This window comes from Amphiura filiformis, chromosome 4 (assembly GCF_039555335.1).
Source record: "Amphiura filiformis chromosome 4, Afil_fr2py, whole genome shotgun sequence".
Taxonomy (NCBI): Eukaryota; Metazoa; Echinodermata; class Ophiuroidea; order Amphilepidida; family Amphiuridae; genus Amphiura; species Amphiura filiformis.
Window position 1 is genome coordinate 80,066,372 of NC_092631.1, and position 9,488 is coordinate 80,075,859.

Below are 9,488 nucleotides of genomic sequence, written 5' to 3' on the forward strand. Positions count from 1 at the left end.
CGCGTCGTCAGCGTGGTTTACTTCGCGAGGGCAGCTTTAGCTGCCCGAGCGAAGTAAACTTCACGTAGACGCGCCGGACGCGAGTTGTTAAACGGTGATGAACAACGGTGAAACATGATTGAATCCCTTTCAACAACGAAAGGAAGCTAAAGATCGTATGATTCACGATTATAAAGTCTTACAAAACTTCGATGATTTCTCTGTTAATATCAGCAATAAAACTACAGAATAAAACGGCCAAGTTTAGCCGCTACCTGAAAAATACTGAATTCAACTTGTAAGCTTGCATACGCACAAAGGTTCCAGGCATGACGAATTGTACCCGCTCTCGCGTAACGCGTAGTCTCGCTCGCGTTCGCGTATACGCTACAGTAAAAGTGTGGATTCATCACGGTTTAACAACGGTTGGCTCCTGTACAAAGGTATAGGAGGAGTTGTTGAAAATAATAATAATAATAATAGCGACAAAAACTAACAAAAGACAAAGAAAACTGGAAGTAAATTAAGAAACATAACTTAAGAATTACAGAATGTCTCTGACATAAGATGAGTTTTTAAGAACTTTTTAAACACAAAACTCGCATCACATCAATCTTTCTTGCAAGGAGAGTCACGAATTCAGTATTAAGTGTTCTATTTGTTAATGTATGATTTCTGAGTAGACGCCTGAAGGACGGAAGGACGGAACATGGAAGTGTTTAAAAACGTCATTTATGGAAGTCTGAATTCTAGTTGATCAATAACACTATTACATTTTTAATTTACCATTCGGGCTTTCCGTAACTTTCAAGCAACAGGTTTAAACTGCTTAGCCGGAACTATAACTCTTTAAAGCAAAAACATATATTTAAAGATAATGTTTACTTGAGATTCTTTGTAATATGAAACTGAAATGGAATTTTATTTAATTTCCTCATGGCATCATGTTACCGATCTAGCGTGGTTATATGGATCAGGGAACAAAGAGCATCAGGCAATGCGACCCTGGGGGCGCGTATAGCGAGTTCCTTTTTACACGTTCACGTTGTAAGCCAATAAAACATCGTCTTGTTTGATGCATTAATTATTGGTGTATTTGAATTGTCATTTTTAGGTCATTATGTGAGAAAGCTGAGACTGACTGATAAAGCTTGTATTGGGAGAAGGTATTACCTGGGGACGAGTAAGGATAACATTGCAATTTCGGATAAGTGATGGAATCCAAGCAAGAACAAACTTGACTTACGCATTTGCTGTTTGATTCTAAAATCAATAACATTATGGTCTGCGTAGGCATGGAACGTGAAATCTGAATTGTCATCACCAATATTTGCATCGCATACAAGATGTCCCAAAACGATGACGAATAATTTCAGAAAAATGGTGATGAATTATTAAAACTGTTACATAAAAAGGAATAATCGAGCTTTAATATTAACAACTATCAATTCATATTGAAACACTTGGTGTTTTTTTGTTTTGCCTCTTTAACCTGAGACACTCAATCAGTTGAAAAAATAACATAATTAATCATCTGTTCTTCCTTGATCGCTCCCTAAGTGCCCTTTTACATTGTGGAGTTTTGTCTAGCCGGTATTAGATTGGAGTGTGGACATTAAAATTTCTTCAAAAATCGGGACGGCGACAAATGGATCGTAGATCTTTATCCGATTATTTCTCTTTACGTAACAGTTAAAAATATCTCATCACCATTTTTCTAAAATTATTCGTTATCATTTTGAGACAACTTGTATGAGATGTAAATATTGCCCGGGAAATATTGGGTGATTACAATTCAGATTTCAAAATACTTCACGTTCCATGCCTACGCAGACCATAATGTTATTTATTGATTTTAGAATCATTTCAAATAGCAAATCTGTAAGTCAAGTTTGTTCTTGCTTGGATTCCATCACATATCCGAAATTGCAATGTTATCCTTGCTCGTCCCCAGGTAATACCTTCTCCCAATACAAGCTTTATCAGTCAGTCTCAGCTTTCTCACATCATGACCTAAAAATGACAATTGACCTTTTCGGTAAATCCCATAAGCCTTTACGAGTACACCTAAGAACTCGTCATTCTGCGTCACGCCGCTCCTCGCCGATGCGCACATCGTTTATCGAACATCGTTACTGCGCATTGCAAGTCGGCGTGACGTCAAATGACGAGTTCTCAGGTGTACTCGCAAATGGTTATGGGATTTACCGAAAAGGTGAATTCAAATACGCCAATAATTAATGCATGTTTAATTGGCTTAAAACGCGAAAGTGTAAAACGAAAATCGCTATACGCGCCCCGAGGGTCGCGTTGACTTTGTTCCCTGATCCATATAACTACACTAGATTGGTAACATGATGCCACGAGGAAATTAAGCGAAGTTCCATTCCAGTTTCATATTACAAAGAATTTCAAGTAAACATTATCTTTTAACTATATGTGTTTGCTTTAAAGAGCTATAGTTTCGGAAGATGTTCTTCGCTTGTTTGTTGTTGTTTTTTGGGTTTTTTTTCTTTTCTTTTTTTTTTTTGCGTCATATTACCTATCGTAAGGGGTTTGGAGCTCTTAACGGCTGTATTCCATAATTCTATTTATCAATGTCTGCCAATCCTTTAATAAATTAGAGAGAGAGGGGGGGGAAACTCCCTTAAATGGAGGGCTCACGTATGAAAGAGGTCCGTGCGATATGTACCTTTGAAAGGTTGAAAAACTTAGAAAAGCATTTGACGACAATAGGATCAAACCTTTGAAGGTCAGGTGCAAATGCAGCCTTGATTCTTGAAAACAGCGTCCTCCTCACCAAACGCTGAAGATAGCTTTCAAATAACATTTATCTATAGTTTTATCAGACGTACACGTCTTTATTACCGGCCAAGTAGTTTACACCTGTTGCTTGAAAGTACGGATACCTTTACGGAAAGCCCGAGTGGTAGATTAAAAATGTAATAGTGTTATGATCAACTAGAATTCAGGCTTCCATAACTGACGTTTTTAAACACTTCCTTGTTGCATTTACTGTCAATCAGTGTTCTGTGAAGCACGGTCTCATCCGTCCTTCAGGCGTCTACTCAGAAATCAAACATTAACAAACAGAACACTTAAACTGAATTCGTGACTCTCCTGGCAAGAAAGATTGATGTGATGCGAGTACAATGACATACAATCGTTTTTTAAACCATGAACTGGAACTTTCAAATTCGGCTGCAAAATAAAATCATTAATATGCGTAAGCTCTGTACACGGTTGTTTGATGGCATGTAATATGTTGTCATTCTTAAAAGAAAAGGTGAACAATGATTGAGCTATCTATCTTAAATATTGTTTGCATCTTTAGAAAGGGTAGACACATGTATAATGACATTGCAACATCAGACTAGCAAATGGCAAGGAAATTTTTAAAAACTTTGCATCATGAAATGTAAGGAATAACTAATATTATTTGGCCAATTTAAATTTAAAATGTATGTAAATAGCGCCCTCAATTTGCACACAAATGTGCACTTTTAGAATAAAAATTACCACAAAAATGCAGAAAAGATGGATAATTTGATATAGAAACGAGAATCTACACTATGCACAAAACAAACTCGTCAGTTATAATCATCCTTCCTGTTCAACAACCTGATAATTTTGGATTATTCTGAAATGTACATTTTAGTAATTGGACTTTGCTTTCTCATTTGACACACTTTTCGTGAAAATCAAGCAAGAATTGACGAAGATATTTTAACGATTCAATATGTGCCTGTTACATTGTGTGCTTTATTTATTGGCCCGTGCAGTGCTGCTTGTGTGCAATACAACGATGTGTTCCCATTGAAAATCGTTGAAATTGCAACTTTTGATTTTGGGGTTTGAGGCTTTGGAAGCGAATTTCCTGGTCAATTCTTGTTCGATTTTCACGAACAAAGTGTCAAATGAGAAAGCAAAGTCCAGTTAACAAAATGCATATTTCAGAATAATCATGTTGTTGAACAGCAAAGATGACTATAACTGACGAGTTTCTTTTGTGCCTGGTGTATGTTAAAAATAGCAATAAAATATATGTGTACTGCAGGGATGCAAATTGTGTGGGAGCGGGGAGCACCGCTCCTAGGAAATGACAGTCAAAATTGAGGAAATAATGCCTTAGAAGAAAGAAAAAGGAAGTGACAAAAAAGAGGAAGAGAGAAGAAAAGAAAAGAGAGGAAGAGGGACGAAGAGGAGAAGGAGGTAGAAGAGGGGAACATACATGTATCTCTAATATAAGTGAAGCAGTGAAGCTACTGAATGAAAGAGAGAAAGGCACTTGTGCAAAATATTGAGGAATTCACATGATATATAATATACTTGAACATGATATATATGCTACTTTGATTCCCTATTATACGAGTGGATATTAGTGGTAGATAAAATGATTAAAGAGTTTAACTTCAACACTACACTATTTTTCGCTCACCTGGAACGTTTTCACTAGTTCGACTAGCGTCTTCAGCAGATGGTGATGCTGTGATGGTATCTTGTCTACGATCGGGATAGCCTTCACTGATACAAGATACCATCACAGCATCACCATCTGCTGAAGACGCTAGTCGAACTAATGAAAACGTTCCAGGTGAGCGAAAAATAGTGTAGTGTTGAAGTTAAACTCTTTAATCATGATTCCCTATTGATGCAAAAATTGAGGAAGTTAAAACTAGTATAAGGGCATGCTGCAAACAGATGCTATCATGCTAGTGCTAAGCAAATAATTCAATATTTTTATCTTTCAACATTCAGAAGAAAGACCAATTGCAAAAAAAGAAGTGGGAATTTCTTGATAAGGAAAAGTTATCAGAAGGGGAGGGGGCCAGAGTGACAAAATGTGAAATAAAACGTCCAATAAAAAATGAAAGAAAAAATTGTGGGGGGGGCAAAGGGAAAGAAAAAGAGACAGGAGCCAGTGTCCCAGCAAATCTCACACCAATCATGGACCAAACTAGTATAAAATACCAAATTTTCCCAAATGCAGGACTTTTTGAAAGCTCGAACACTTTACAGTTATGTATATAAAGAGTCTTTTTAAGGATACGATACATGATTTACCGACAAGTGACTCATTTCGGAATGCGATCATGAATTTTGAAGAAAAAAAAGTTTTCACAGGCTTCGTTGGGACTCGAACCAGCGATTCTAAACTTCCTTCGATTACGCGTCCAGCGCTTTACCGCTCAGCCACCGTGGCAGTTGAGCGGATGAGTGTAATGATAAAAGATAATCTCATAATGCCATCTTTAGCCTTTTGTTTACTAAAAAGACGCGTTTTGTAAAGATAGATTAGCCGTTTTATGCATAAATAGCACGAACGTTTGGGAAAGGTTTCAAACAAATAATAAAGACACTGATGTGATTATGAAATTGCGTAAGTCGGGAATTATCTGTGTCGCAATGTTTTGTTTTGGTTTTAGGAATTTGACCTTAAAATTTACGACTTCATGACATTATCATTCGAAATCAACAAAAGATATTTCAACACTATATGTCCTCATTCTTTCTCTAGAATGTTTTGTACATGTATGTGAAATAGCTTCAACAATGGTTCGCTGCATAATGGTAAAAATAGCCTTGACCTAAAAAAAGGGCGAGAGGTACCATATTTACGGATTTAGGCTAAATTTAAAATTGATATAAAACGTTTGTTTTTTGATCGATTACAAAAATTAATTTCTGTCGTATAAAGAAATTGTATCTGGCGTGAATTACACCACAGTTTTTATTCCTATGGCTCTTTGACTTCTTCAAATCCCCTGGCCCTCTATAATTACGCACAAAAGATCGAGTCCCCTTAAAAAACATCCTATGTTACCATTCCCATCTTTCGAAGTGCAGAACGAACCTATTTTATGTCTGGTATGTTTGAGGAAATCTTGAGCCTAAAACCTTGCTCCTGAGGAAGAAATCACAATTTGCACCCCTGGTGTACTGTTGCTATTGTCCAGGTCTAGAATTGAACATTATTGTAATGCTTTGTTATAAGAAGTACTAATAAATCAAACAAGTTGAAATTTTGACTCCCGTACAACCAAAAACGTGTCATTTTGCCTAAAAATAAGGTTTTAGTGAGATAACTCAATAACGATAGGTCGTAGATTGCACAAACTATATATTTTAAATCAATGTTATAAGACGAGTAATCAACAAGATCGAAGCATTTTCAAGTTGTTTACCCCTGTGTGACCTTTCGTGACCTCTAGTAATTGAGTCCACGCTCTAGTAGTAAAGTCCACGCTTCCCCAAATGTCCAAATTTGGGAAAGAAAGTCACCTTTTCATAAAATTGCCCCCCCCCCCCCACCCCCTTGGAAAAATGTCCACTTTTTCAAAATCAGGGCCTGTAAAGGACTGGTAACGTCAAATCTATTTTTACCGTGCTTAAAATATTCATGTCCCTAGATTTTGGGTAAATATTGCTCTTTAAAGAACACACATACAGCTATCAGCTAGTGTTTCTTTGAAATTCTTTGGAATATGAAACTGGGTTAGAATTTGATTTAATTTCTTCGTAGCATCATGTTACCAATCTAGCGTAGTTATATGGATCAGGGAACAGAGTCAACGTGACACTCTGGGTACGGATTTTTGTTTAACACGTTCGTGTTTTAAGCCATCGTTTGATGCATTAATAATTGGTATATTTGTATTGCCATTTTTAGGTGATGATGTCAGAAAGCTGCGACTGACTGATAAAATGGAAGAAGGTATTACAGAACCTGCGGGTGAGCAATTCCGGATATTGAAGTGATGGAATGCAAGCAACTAACTTGATTTTACCACTTTCACTGTTTGAAAGTCTTAAATACAAACTGCATAGATATGAAAAGTGAAGTATTTTGAAATCTGAATCGTCATTACCAATATTTGCATCGTATATGACACGTCGTAAGCTTAGACCACCAGGCATAACACTATTGCTTTGTGAACAAACCAGTTCGTTAAAGACCAAATACATGTAATATAAGTATGTTTTCATCTGGTTACTTCTAAGCAAATGCACAACTTTCAAGTATTTTGTTTGCAAGAAATCATTATAATAGAGCAACAATGCAGTGTGAAAATTTAACTTCATACATACGTTTTGATTGTCCATTGAAATGCGTGTGAGATTGGCGTATGAAACGGAATTTGCGATTTGCATCTTTAAAAAATCCTACTTGTAAACGCCCAAACGACGTTGAAATTGACTGCGTCGCAGTTTAGGCGACCACAATTTTCCCAACGAAATATATAATTTCGAAAAGTCATGATAAAGTATTACCTAAAATTTTAAAACCAAGATATAATTTTGAAGTTTGGTCTTTATTCTTTCAAGTAAAGTTAATGTTGCATGGTATCAAAAATCACACTTAAAGCTGTAAGCACTTGATCATTGTTATTCTGGGCTCAAAAGCTCTTTGGAAAGTTAAAATATAACATATTTGCACAACATTAAGAATTGAAGTTGGAAACCTCCCAGTTGCAGACATCAAAGTTTTCTCGGACAAACTTTTATTCATCTTCAATAACATAACACCCTCGGATTATAAAATAGATAAAGTGAACTATATTTAATGAGATACACAAACTTTAGGAAGCGGTGAGTGAGTATGAAAAAAGCGCATATTGATCAAACAATGAACTGCATTGATGCTTGCATTATGTAATCGTTAATTTCTACAAAACCAGTCAACCGAATCAAATAAAATTTTCTTATGTGATGCACAAAATAACTTATGCGCTACATTTTGATTTCTTTATTCTGATGTCTATTTCGCGACTTAGGTTCAATTTTATTCGCTCGATAATTTTTTCTGGGACACCCTGTATGTCCGATGAAACATGATTGCTATGATCAGATTTGATAAATTCAACATAACTTCCTTCGGAAATGTCCGATGTCCTTGGCTTTAAACATTACAACCAAGTAAACCCAAAAATGATTTTAAAACATCATATAGGCCTATGTGTTATTAACACATGCATTTTGGTATGGGGCAAAATGTTTTATTAACTTTTAATGTTGGGTTATTTTAAGGTCATGAACATTTTTAAAACGTTTTATATTAAAAAACAACACAGCTATATTATTGAAATGTCAAAATGTTATTGCAAACTATTTCTTTACAAACATTATCGCAAATATATTCTGTCAATACTTTCTGTTATAAACTGTTCTAAATCAAGTTTTCAAAAATGTTTTCTAAATGTTATTAAAACGTTTTATACCCTTTAAATAAATCAAAACCTCAGAATACAACTTTTAAAACTGAAATTGAAGTGACTGATTTAGTAACTGATTTGAAAGTGTGCTTGCCACATTCATGACATTTGTGCACAAAGCACTTGATTATTTTTGAAGTTATCTTCAGTATAAAAATAGCAGAGTTTTATTGCCAATGTTATCTTCAGTAGATAGCAGAGGGTTCCCTAATTAAGTTCACTTTTAACGTTAAAATCTTCAACTCTTCAAAACTTTTAATCTTCAAAAAATATTATACGGCAGTTCATTTTTTAAGTAATCGTCAGTAGATATATGGATTTACTTTTCAAGTTATTTTCAGCAGATAACAAGGGTTCAGCGTTAAAGTTATCTTCAGTAGATAAGACAAGGTTCTCCTTAATAGATAGATCGATAGTATACCGTGTGTCGAAAGTCCGTTCCGCCCATATTCCGACTTCCCATGGAGCGTAGCATCAATATGGAAGTACCCCCTCTGTTTATTTGCCTTTGGGCTAGTAGCTGCAATGAATCCAAAGGCGCATTGCAAAGAAAAAAATATGTCGGCCGTTGTTCTAGATTTTTAGAGCTAATTTTGTATGTTTTGACAGATTCAAAGGTCTGCAAACCTCGAATTTCAATGGAAAAACAACATAACCGAGGTTTGCATACCTTCAGAGGTTATCGACCATAAAGAGACAACAACTTCAAATAAATTGCTAAGTGACATTTTAATTAATCTAAAACAATAACCAGTAACAAATTAATATCAAATTAATTGTGTAAGTTTAATTTAAAGCATGTTAAAGTGGTTTTCTTATGGGGGGAGGAACAGACTTATGACACACGGTATAGATTAAAGTTATATTCAGTAGATAGGGTTTCATTCCTATTAATGATATCTTCAGTTGTGATATGCTCTGAGTAATTTAATTTGAATATTTATCTTTGTTTACAATTAAACTCTATTTCATGAGACATTTTAGGGATTCCCCTTTCTTGCTTGCATCAAATTGAGCAACAACAAATTGAATCATTTCTAATTTTAGATAGTTGGGAATTCCCCTGAGATTGTAAAATGAAAATGACATCATAACTGGGGAAACCCCACAGGAAGTGATGTAATGTGAAAGGTTAATGTTTATAATGGTTCTTGGGATTTTCCAAGATTACATCGTGTGTTGTAAAATAGCAATTGGCTATTAAAATATTTGGATTTTCCTGTGCTTGGTATATAAGCATGTGTAAACACAAATCATTACAGTTTATAATGTTGTACTGGACTAGCTAATGTGCTT